The sequence below is a fragment of the Sciurus vulgaris genome (assembly GCF_902686455.1).
Source record: "Sciurus vulgaris genome assembly, chromosome: 4".
NCBI classification, from domain to species: domain Eukaryota; kingdom Metazoa; phylum Chordata; class Mammalia; order Rodentia; family Sciuridae; genus Sciurus; species Sciurus vulgaris.
Genome location: NC_136464.1, coordinates 148,104,627 through 148,117,294, shown reverse-complemented (window position 1 = coordinate 148,117,294; position 12,668 = coordinate 148,104,627).

Here is a 12,668-nt window from a genome sequence, read left to right as displayed (position 1 = left end):
AAAATTACAGCCGGTTTTTGAGTCCTGTGGTGAAATGGATATTTGGCGATGCCGAGGCTGAACCATGCAAACAAGTACACAACTCCAAGTCTCCCGCTTTCACAAAAGCGAGTAGACGCTGTGTGAACGCGCCTCTGGTCAGCTGGAGATCTAACAGCTCGGCTGCGTCCTACATCAGGTGCCTGTGAGACCCGACTCTTCGCAGAAAAAACGGTTTCCCCATTCGACTCATTTAGGAACAACAGATTTTTAAAACACTCAAACCCATAAATATTACTACAACAAAGGTGTTATTAAATAGAGTAAAGTTAAGTGTTTACTAAGGTAACATGCGGTTTTTCGGACGTTTGGCTGCTGGAGTAACAGCGAGTGCTCCGCAGGCCAATCTGTCTGCAGGTGTTGGTCCACTAGGAAGCGGATGCAGGGGAATGAAGCAAGGACACATTTTAGCTGACCTAACTGTCACCGGCTGCTATCCCTTACCGGCGGTTGTGGGCAGTTACCCTCACCTGGTTATGATGCCTTCCTTTAATTGAAAAAGCCTGCCGCCTGTAAGGCCGCCCACGCGGGCCGTACCTCTTCCAAGTCTGTTCAGGGCGCCCTCGTCCCTGCAGTGACTCCCACAAGGGGGGATGACGGGCGCGTAGGATGTCACCAGAGTTTCCTGAAGTCTTTATACAGCATAGAGCTCTGATTTTTGCGGGGAGGAGAGGTGCTTATCCGACTGAAAGGGAGCAAAAAGCCACGGGCCTCGAGTCCCATGCGGCCTCTAGGCGCCCTCGCAGTGCTCCCGCTCGCCCTGACCCTCTTGGGAATCCGCCGCTGGGCTCCAATGCTGGACCCCGCGCCACACTTCTTTGCCTCTGCGTACCTTCTGCTTGGTCCTAATCAGTCTTGAACTTCAACTCAAGACCCGGGCCAAACTTTCCCTGAGGGGGGTTTGGTATATTTATTACCCGCGTTCGCTTTTCCCAGGGGAGAAATAGAGCGACAGGGCACTAAGCAGATCCTGGCAACTCCTGGGCGCCCTCCGGGTACTGTCCCTACCCAGCTTCCGCGCAGCCCGGGACCCCAGACCTTGGCCTCCCACGGCCGCACTCAGGGAAGCTGCTGCTACTGATGCGCCCCGAGTGCTTTCGTTTTGCTTTCGCTCCCTCCTTTCCGCAGCTGGGAAGACCGCGGAAGAACAAAGTGGGGGCGAAAAGCGCGAGTCCTGACAAAGTGGCTGGGACACCGCAACTTGGTCTAAAGCTAGGGTCTGGAAGCCAACGCTGAGGCAGAGGCCTGAGCTATCTCTAGCCCTCATAGGGCCAGGAAGGGCCAGGAGGCTCTGGCTTGTTTTCTTCATGAAAAGTAACGTGATTTGTAGATACCGATGCAACAAAATTGGCGCGGAAACGAATTTGCTTTCCTAGGAGGGTTGTGTTTTTCAAATGCTGGCGGCAGGGTAAGGTACAAAGATGGGAAGAGGGGCGGCTGGGGCCTTTCCCTAAATAGGAAGGAAACCGGGGAATAAAAAGTCAGCTCCGGCACCGTCAGGTGTGGGAGACCAAAGCGGTCGACTCAATTCCACACTTGGGAAACAGCAACCACTGCACAAGTTCGCTTTACTTCATCTTGCTTCCTTCTTATAGCAGGCGCACACACTGTTAGCTTGAACCCGTCTTCTAGGGTCTCTTCCCCGCTCTCCCCACCAAAAAAGACGGCTCAAGCCTGGAAAGATTTCCAATATAGAGGAAAACTGAACGTCAGGCCCGCGCGAAAGCGCTCCCAGGCTTGGACGAACCCAGTATACCCGGCCAAGGAAGCCCAGATGGGGTGCACAGGCCACACCAGCAGCAGCAGCAGCAGCAGCATGCCCTTAGCCTGACCGAGGGTGAACGCGCGGGAACAATTTCCCTAAGGTCCTTAAAAAAATAACATCATCCTTCCAGACTGTTTACCACAGTCCTGCTCCAGGGAAAGATCCAACTCATATTCAGCCCTCGTCTTAGCTTAGCCTCATTTTCCTCCACCAGTGATCCGGTGGGTTAAATTATTCTTTTCCGATCCTGGAAAGTTAAACTGCGATCTAAATAAATCATTTAAGGAGAGGACAGGAAGCTGTGAGGGTAAATTACACCCAAACTAGCCACTTCCACTTGGTTTTGTTGTAAGGCCTTCTTGTGTTTACCGCCTTCCTTGTTTACAAGGAGCCCAAGAACAGAGGCTTTGGGCTGGCAGGGAGCTCGGTTTCACTTCGGGGTATGGCAGGGCCTATCATTTTGTCATCAGATTTTGAAGAAAAGTTAAAATGTTTTTGCCACAGTAACTCCTGTGACAAAACAGTAACCGCTCAAACACTACATTCTCCCCACCGTGGTTCAGGTTTGCAAAAACCTTGGACCCTAAACAGCCGGGAAGAGAGACGTGAGCTCGAGCAACTGCTCGCTGCACCTGCGGAGGAAGAGCGTCTGCGAACGCCCGCACGGGGCTTCCCGCGCTCTGCCGGCTAGCCGCTGCGAACCACCCCCGCATCCCTCCTGCCTACGCCCTCCCCGAGTTGTGTGGAGCAGTGGGGGCTAGCACCCCAATCCTGGCTGCAGGAGCCGCGCCAGGGGCACAAGGACGTGTCAGGCCCCTGGTTGCGAAGCGAGGCTAGAGCGCGCGCGCGCACCGCGAGCAGGGCGGTGGCGCTCCGGGAGCGGGAAGGGAAAGGAGGGGCGGAAGCGCGCGCGGGACGCTCGGGAGCACTTCCACAAGCCGTGGAGCCGGGGATCCCCGCCGGGTGGCGAGGGCTTGGGTACCCACGATGTGCGCGACACTTGGGCCGCGGCCCGACACCACGAGCTAGGCTTGCAGCTGGGCGAGGCCGCTGCACGGAACCCAGCGGGCCGCGCGGAGCCCTAGGGAGCTGGTTTTCCCGGGCGGGCACGTGACGGGGTTGGCAGCGCTCTGGCCCAGCCTGGGAGGAGGGGGGGAGCGGCGAGCAGGAGGCCGGGGGCGGGCGGCTGGCGCGTTGTGTACTTAGGTCGTGTGCTGGGGCTTTTCTCTCCCAGGAGCCGGGAGGGGGAGGGGCTACCGCTCCGCCTTCTCCTTTTCGCAATGTTGACGCAATCTATAAATAGTGGAACAAAAGGACCAACTTCCTCGGAGCTTTGCTGAAACTGCACAAAAAATCAAGCTGGGGGGTTCCCTGGTCCCTGGCGATGGGGCGGGAAGCGCAGCGCCGAAGGAGGGGGCGGGCGCGGCGGCGCGGGCCCCGCCGAGGGGGGACACCTGGCTGAGACACAGCTGCCGCCGCGCCGCTCCGCGCGAGCGCTCCCGTCTCTGTGCGGGCTCGAGAGCTCGCCCCGACCCGGGGTCTTCCTCCACCGTTGACAGGTCAGTGCGTACCGCCCCTTTCAACACTGAATTTTCTTTTCCCTCCCCCAAATCTCCACTTTTAGAAGGGAACTGAGGGAAAAAACAGAACGAGGCGCAACAGCAACCAAATGTGCAACCCCAGCAGTCCACGGCGGGGTGGCAGAGGGGGCTCCTGGAGGCTATCAGCGCCTGACCGCTCGTCGATTGGCTTGTGCCCGGCAGAACAGGCGTGTGACGCCTGGGTGGCGGGGAGAAGAAGGCGCGGGCCTCAGCGTGAGGGTCAGGACGGGCTCCCCACTGCCTCTCCCGCATGGGAGCCGACCCCCGGTGGCGACATATCAGGGCTGGGAGACCGCTGCGCGCGCCTCGCTGCTCCCCCACCCCCAAGCTCCGACCCGGCGCGTCCGCCTCGTTCTCTGGCTTCGGTGGGAGGATTGAGTACAGAAGCGCTATCGCCGCTCGCCGCCGCGCCCCCTGGTTCCAGTGCCCACGCACCAAGTGCGCTGGGGTTTGGGGGGCAGGGTGGGACCCAGGACACGCTGGGCTCCCGGAGTCCCGGACCTGAGCGCGAGCGCCCGCTGCGCCGCCGTGGCGGTTACTCGGGGCGCGGGGGAGGGGGCGGAGCTGGCGCTGTTGACAGCGGTGCCGGAGCAGGGAGGGCGAAAGTTGGAGGGAGGGGGCGGGGGAGAGGTGGGAGTCGGGTTGGGGGAGGGAGCGCGCGCGCGGGATTCAGCGGGGCGTGGGGGTCTGTATCACATGACAAGCAGACGCCCCCGCTACAGGCTGACTGTAGGGGTGACGTCACTACCCCTGACTGCAGGGGGTGGCACTTCCGTTCCCTCCCCCATTGCGGCTCCCAGAGCCCCTCGTACGGGCAACCGTTTCTCCTTGTGGGGAGTGGGCAGCGGTTAGGAAAGGGGTTTCCAGACGGTCTTAGATTTGGCTGCTTCCCCAGCAGCCGTGAGTCCCGGGCCTGGGACTAGAGCTGGAGCGGCGGCCGCCCCCTCCTGACGCGACCCATTGTGTGAGCGGCCAGCTCTGGGTGGAGGCTGGTGCCTGCCCCCCGCGGCTACCCGCTCGCAAGGGGGCGGGGGTGGACCCTTAAGCACATCAAGGCCAAGTCCCGTCGTCAGCCGGGTCCTGCGTCCAGACAGCGGCGTCCGAGCCAGCGAGGTCCGACGCTCTGGACTCCAGGCCGGGGCGCGGTGGCCTCGTCCGCGTCCCTGGGGCGCCGGGTGGTTAGTAACCCGCTCAGTGGCGCGGGTCCACGGCCAGCCCGGCGGGTGTGTGGTCAGAGTCTGTCACCGCTCCGAGGGGAGTGATTCCAGCAGTCGTTATGAGCTATTTGGGGAAACTCGGGGTTTGGGTGACTCAGCGCGGTGAGCGCTATTTATAGGTAAATGCGCTAAGAGCAGAGAAATACATTGAGACGGGATCCGTCCGCCGGAGTACAGCAAAGAACTCCATTAGGAGGAAACAAAAGACAACTTTTGAAAGAATAAAGATTTGGCTGTTTCAGCGTGTACTGTGGGACAACCAGTTTCACGAGCAGGCTCGTTAGAAGTGTATTTTTAAAAGTCGGAACGTTTTCCAGAAGTAGATGGAGAGTTGGAGGACACTTCTGGACTGTCTGGCTGATGGTTCTTGAACTAGGAGCATTAATTCGTGCAAAAGATTCAGCAGTCCTAGTAGATTCCAGAATAATCAAGACCTGCGTTTTTTAATTACAGGCTTTGCATACAACCATGTGGTGTCAGGGTATAAACCCGAATGATGGTGAAAGTCCCTACACCATATTCTTTAACATTGAGGTTTGTGTGGCATTTATCCAGCATAAAAAATCGGGTAGATTATAAATTACATGTTTAAGCACCCAGTTTTTTCCTTCCCAAGAAAGCACTACAAAACATTACAACCTGAGGTTCTTCAACAGTGTATAAATGCTGCTATTAACTTTTAAATCATTGTTTCTCTTGAGTTTATGGTTTTTAATTCCCCGCCCCCAGCTCCCTGTTAGGAAATAGAGGTAGAGACTAAGCAATTGCAAAGTTGGCTGCAGAGAGACAAGAGTTGACACCCAGCTTGCTTAGCCTGCCTGCACAACTTTTTGTAGGTAGTGTGACAGGAGCTGTTTCTTGAGAGTTGGTTTCCTGGATGACCTGAAGTTAGGACAGCTAAGAGGAATACAAAACAGAGCAAAACATGGACAGGAGCCTATAGTCAAGAATAACAGCTAGGTAAGTGAATGTCTGAAGAGGGAGGGGTAAGAAGGGAGCTGGACCTGTGGTCATGCAGGACTTTTTATACCATACTAAGGAAGTTGGGCCTTAGCCTGAAAACTTACAAGTTTTGATTTTTGGGGGGACACATGCCCCATCCAAAAAGCAATGGGCTGTCCTACAGACTTGCACTAAAATTTTGCTTATTATTTCAGAGAGGTTTTTCTGAGAGTAAATAAATTCCTGTTGTACTGAGTTGTAAAACCTATCAGAAAGGGAAAGTCGTGGAAGGTTTTTTTTTTTAAACGGAACTGACTTGATCAGGTGTGCATTTTGAAAAGTTCACTTAGTAAGAGTCCTGGAGACTTGAAGGTGAAATGTAAAACACTCTGTGATCTGAGTAAGAATCAACTAGGAATGATAGTAGAATGGATCAGACCTAATTACCCATGTGCATATATGATTACATGACCAGTGTAACTCTACATCATGTACAACCAGAGGAATGAGAAATTACACTCCATTTATGCATAATGTGTCAAAAATGCATTGTCATGTATAACTAGATTTTTTTTAAAAAGGAATCAACTAGGACCACTGCTGTGTACCCAAGGACAGTGAGGATAGAAAGAGAAATTCAAGAAAGGTAATTAGAGTAGGTGGAATGGAAAAATGGCCCTATGGGGCAAAGGATACCGGGAGTAGAAGGAATGGGCCTCAGGGCCCGGAGAAGGAATTATTTTCTCCTTTTAGCATTTGAAATACCAGAGAACTGTCCCAGGAAGGCTAACCATAAAGCCTGACTCCCTGAAGTCTTTAAAATAAAGATGGTAGCTAAAAAACATAGGAGAATTTAAGGTGGACCTAAAAGGGCACTAAGTGAGAAAAGGCCTAAGAAGGGAACCCTGGGGAATATATAACATATGCTGGGGAAGAGAAGAGCTAGAAGTACCTTTGAAGGACAGTGGTGTTCTTAACATATAACTGATAGGTAAATCCAGCTTCCTTCATAGTGAATGGAAACACTGCTGCTTTGCTTCCTTTGTACTATTGAAAAGACTCTTTCATGGAAAAGGAAAGCATAATTTTCCACAGATTTGAATTCAGATGCGTGATGAGGGGAGGAGAGGACTGAATCTTGCTTTTCTGTCTCCTTTTTGAATCTAGGGATATCTAGAAAATAAGAAAAGGAGAAATGGAGGAAATCAAACTTCCTCTTTCCCCCACTCAGCACTAAACCTTCAAGGAAAAGATTTAGGATAGACTGGGTCACTGTGACAGTTTTTTGTTCTCCCTATCACGCAATCTCCAATTAGAACTAGAGCTGCTAAGATGGCAGTCTGGCTAAGGAAACAAGGAAAAAGAGGGAAAAGGGATTTCTTTTGCTTCCTCCATCTCCTTCCTACCCGTACCAGTTAACATGACCTAGAGATGTATTGGAAGTAAGAACTCAAGTACATAATCAACACCACCATCCCCCAAATTTAGTGGCTTAAAATAACATTACTTTTCTTGTGAAAATGCAATGTGGACAGGGCTTGGCAGGAACAATTTGTAATCTACTTGGTGTCAGCTGGGGCAGCACCAAGGTTGAGGGCTGGCATCATCTGAAGACTGTTCAGTTCAACTTGCTTGTCTATAGTGATTAATACTAACTGATGGCTGGGACCTTAACTGAACACCTACACATGTCCTCTTTATGTGGTCTGGGCTTCCTCACAACAGAGTGGCTATGATCCAAGAGTCCCAGGACTTAGCCAAGTGGAAGCTGTATCACTTTTTATGACCTCGTTTTAGAAGTCACGCAGAATATCTAGCATATTCTGTTTGTTAGAAACAAATCACTAAGGCTATATGTAAGGAAGGGAATCCAGAATCTACCTTTTAATAGGAGGAGTCAATTTGCAACATGTTTAAAAATCACACAGTAACTTCTGATAGATTTATAAACATTTTTATTATGTTTAAAATGTTTAAACATAAGAAACCAAATATCCTCTTTCTGATGTTAGAATGAATTTTTTTAAAAACCCAAACATTTAAACATTTCAGCAAAGAGCGATTTGAGTGGGCAGTTTGTTTCATGATCTCTCCCCATTTTCCTCTCCTTGATGACCATTCATTCCCTCCAGCTGGGCTTCCTATAGACATTATGCCTGGCTCCCTCAAGCTAGGTAGGACCTTCACAGTGGCTAAACTTCAAGGGTAGTAATCAAGCCCTAAAATTTTGTTTTCCCTCCTTGAATTGCCCCCTATTTGGATGTCACTGGATCATTAGGAAGGCCACCAATGGTATGTCCTTAATTCTAAAAGCTAAAAAGAAAATTGCTGTAGAGATTATTTCAATAAGTAATTTATAATAATTCATGATTAAAACAAGGATTATATGCTTTCAGTCGTCAGGATACTGACTAGTTGGGCTTGCTTTTCATCAAACAGTAATTCTAAAAGTACAGTTGAGATTTTAGGTATTCTATGAGAATTTGCATGACTCCCTTGAAAGTGATTTAACACGATTTTTACAGTAAAAAGTTTACATGACACTTCTTCCACTTTTACAGGTCATATTGCATTATTTTTCTTTAAAACCAGCATAGTTATTTGATTAGTAAACTGGCTCATGAGCTTTCTCTCGCTAAAAAACTGAAAATAGTACTTTTCTCTGAGTAATTAAGGTTAAGTAATCTTTTCTTATAACCTAGTATTCTTTTTTTCACATCTATATTTATTTCTGTAGCTAAATCTTCAAAACCATGAATTCATGCCTTTATTTCCAACTTCAATCCAATGCCACCATAAGCTAACATGCTTTAAAATTCTCCCTAAACCAACATTAATTTATATATCTTTGATGTTCTCTTAGAAAAATGTGCTTCCTTTATGAGTTAGAGAAAAAAAACAGTGCTTATCCCATTTCAGTAATTCATACTCTCTTAAAGGCTGATACATTTTGGTAATTTTGCATAAATATTTATAATGAGTCAGAATCACAGTATAATTCACACTATACAGGTTTTTAAGTAAGAACATCCAAATAATGAGCAAATACACATAAACCTCTTAATTTTTTTAGTATTATTTTTAAGTAGCTTTTTTTAAAAAAATAAAATGAATAAAGTATACTTTATTCCTAAAATTTCTTATATAGCAATGACTTTTTTAAAAATTGCCACAGCATTCACATTAAACTAACAGACTTTGTTATCAGGCTCCAAACTGTTCTTTACTGTGACTTCATAGCTACCATGGAGGCAGCCCAAAGGAGCCTAAGTAAACACTTTTAAATTACATAATGCAGTCCTGAAGGAGGACCAACCCTCACTGAACTGTGCCGTATAGTTTAACAGACACTATTTTTCCATATGCTAAAATGCTCATTACTCTATAGAATGACTTCACACTAATGATAACATACAAGAAAATTGAAAGTGAGCCAGTCTGTCTCTAAAAATGTCAAATGAAGGTGAGGAAATTATTTCAAAGTAATTATCTAGTAATTTTTTTAATCTTATAAACCAAGCATTTAGTAGTATTTTGGAAAGTGCTAGAGTGAAACTGGCACATTGAAAAATAAAATATGGTCTTGCTAACTAACAGTAGTAATGTTCTGACTGCTAACACATTAAAAACTAAATAAAGTCTTAGTATTTTTATTTTCTAAACCAATTTTTATTTTTTGATTCACTGCACACAAATGGGTACAACTTTCATGGTAGAGTCATACCATTTGTGTAATCATACACATACATAGGGTAATGATGTCTGTCTCATTCCATTATCTTCCCTTCCCTCCACCCCCTCCCGACCCCTCATTTCCCTCTACACAATCCATCTTCCCCCATTCTTCTCTTACTCCCTCCCCCCTTTAAACCATTTTTTAAAATATTTTTTAGTTGTAGATGGACACAATACCTTTATTTTATTTATTTATTTTTAATGTGGTGCTGAGGATCAAACCCAGTGCCTCACACGTTTATGCTAGGTGAGCACTCTACCACTGAACCACAACCCCAGCCCATCTTGGTTTTATAAGTAAAATAATTCAGATCCCTTATTATTTTTTTAAATCTTTCTATGAGTTCAAATTGTAATTTATTTTTATAAGAAGTATTGCTAGCCAGACACAGTGGCACATGCCTGTAATCCCAGCAACTCATGAGGCTGAGGCAGGAGAATCCCAAGTACAAGACCAGTTTCACCATAAAAAATAAAAAAAGTGCTGGGCACCTGCACCTTCAGATAGGGTGTTAATATTCAGGATATATAATGAACTCAAAAAAGTTAACACCTAAAATACAAAAAACTCAATAAATTGGCAAAGGAACTAAACAGGTACATCTCATAAGAAATACAAATGATCAACAAATACGTGAAAAAATGTTCAACATCTGTAGCAATTAGAGAAATGCAAATTACAACCACAATGAGATTTCATGTCACTCCAGTCAGAATGGCAATTTTCATTTTTTTATTTTTTTAAAATGTATTCATTCTTTTTAGCTATCTAGGACACTAGAGTCTATTTTGTCATATATACATGGAGTATAACTTATTCTAATTATAATCCCATTCTTGTGTTTGTACATGGTATGGAGTTTCACTGGTCGTGTATTAATATATGAACATAGGGAAGTTATGTCCAGTTCATTCTACTGCCTTTCCTATTCCCATCCCTCCATTCCCTTCCTTCCCCTTTTGTCTAATCCAATGAACTTCTATACTTCCCTACCCCTCTCCTTATTGTGTGTCAGCATCTACATATCATAAAATGGCAATTTTCAAGAATACAAGTAACAATGTTGAGAACGATATAGGGAAAAAGGTACACTCATACATTGTTTGAGGGACTGCAAATTGGTGCAACCACTCTGGAAAGCAGTATGGAGACTGCTCAAAAAACTAGGAATGGAACCACCATTGACCCAGTTATCCTACTTCTTGGTATATATTCAAAAAATTTAAAATCAATTTATTGCAGTAATGTAGCCACATCAATGTGCACAATTCACAATAGCTAAACTATGGAGCCAAGCTAGGTGCCCATCAACAGAAGAATGGATAAAAAACAAAAGTGGTATCTATACACAATGGAGTATTACTCAGCGATAAGAAAAATGACTTTATGACATTTTCTGGTAAATGGATGGATCTGGAGACTATCATGCTAAGTGAAATAAGCCAATCCCCCCAAAGCAAAGGTCAAATGTTTTCTCTGATGTGTGGAAGTTAACCTACAATAATGGGGGAGAGGGGGTTGGAGAATAGAAGTTCAGTGGATTAGACAAAGGGGAATGAAGGGAAGGGAGGGGGAAATGGGAAAAGGAAATACAGTGGAATGAATCTGACATAACTTCCCTAGGTACATATATGAATATGTACAGTTGAGAGCTGGGGTTGTGGCTCAGTGGTAGAGCGCTTGCCTAGCACATGTGAGGTCTTGGGTTCAATCCTCAGCACCACATAAAAATAAAATAAATGTTTTGTGTCCACTACAACTAAAATAAATAAATATATATATGAATATATATAGAGAGAGAAATGTTGGAAACCACAGAAAAGTACTATCACCTTATAATACTCCACAGTCAGAGAAAAACCAGTTAACTCATGTTTCCTTATTGCATTTAAGCTAAATATTATACACTAATACCATATAATCATGCATCACTTTAAAGACAGGGATATGAAATGATTAGGCAATACAATCTTATGGGACCACCATCAAATACAGGGTCCACCACTGACCAAAATGTTATTTATATGCTGTTTTTCTTATATAGTTTATAATGACCATTTTCTCTTGTGACTGAATATTTTTGAAAACATGTTTTCAACATCTGTATAGCATTCCAACATATGTATTTACCAAAATTTATCCATTCCCTCATTTTAAATATTTAGATTGACCCTCAATTTCTGCAATTATATTGTAGAATGTATACTTGACTACTAGTAGTCAAAACAGTGTTATTGGTTCTCTTTTCTGTCATGTTCCTCTTGTGGCACAAAAAGGGTATTGTGTAATTCCTTCTTCTCGTCTATTCCAGCCCATACACACTTCACTGTGAAAAACTTCTCTGTAATAGATGTTATAGAAACTATCCTTTTTCCTTTCTAAAACAATGTCATCCCTGAGTAAGGTCCATATTTTTGTAGCTCTCCTGCAGCAAAAGAATGTGAGTTAAAGCCAATCCTATGCCTGCATAAAATCTGGATAATGTAGATTTTAGCTTTGAAAAAAGATGAAATTCCTGAGACTAAAACTTCACCAGCAAACAAATAGGCAAAGAGTAATTTCTACTGGCTATACCAAAAATGTGACTTTGCCAAACATGGAAGTGGGGACGGGATGGATGAAAAAAGGGATGAGGGAAATGGAGAGAGAAAAATTTAAGGTTTTAACTGGTAAACTCAGTGAAAAACTGTATGATCTGCCCTCTAACTTTTGAGGTTTTGACTTTTTTGTAATATGCTATATTCAGTATTTCGATAGCTACCACATTCTGCATCCTTCCCTACCCACTGAGTAAAGTATAGAAATCAGAAAGTGGCACACTACTTTTGAAATTACTCTTAAAAATCCTGGGTTAAAAACCTTAGCAATTTAATAGGTTTTATTTGGAAGACAAGTAGGAACTCTGTTGTGCCTATTTCCTAATGTGCATCCTGGAGAGTTAAAGATGTTAAAACTTCAAGTTACTGTTGTATCAATTTGAATTTTGAAGGAACACTCATATGCTAAAAACTGTTTCTCCCAATAGCTCTGGCTATTACATAGATGGCAGAATTTTAGTGAATAAAGGGAACACTGAGGTCTACATAATCTAACTCTCATTTTATAAAGGAGGAAAATGATGCCCAGATAAGTTTAGAAAAACATCTGTACTACTCAGAGCAGCAAGCGTTTTCTTTTTGAGGGAGAAAACGCATAACACTCTACAGGATATCAGAAGAATATGTAACCATCACTGTTGTAAAAATCCTAGGAGATCTGATTTGGATCATAGGTATACATTTTCCCCCTACAAGTCTTAATGGATGATCCATTCCATCTTTCTTTTTACCACAGAAGTATGCCTTTACACAAATTGGTGCTTATCCACA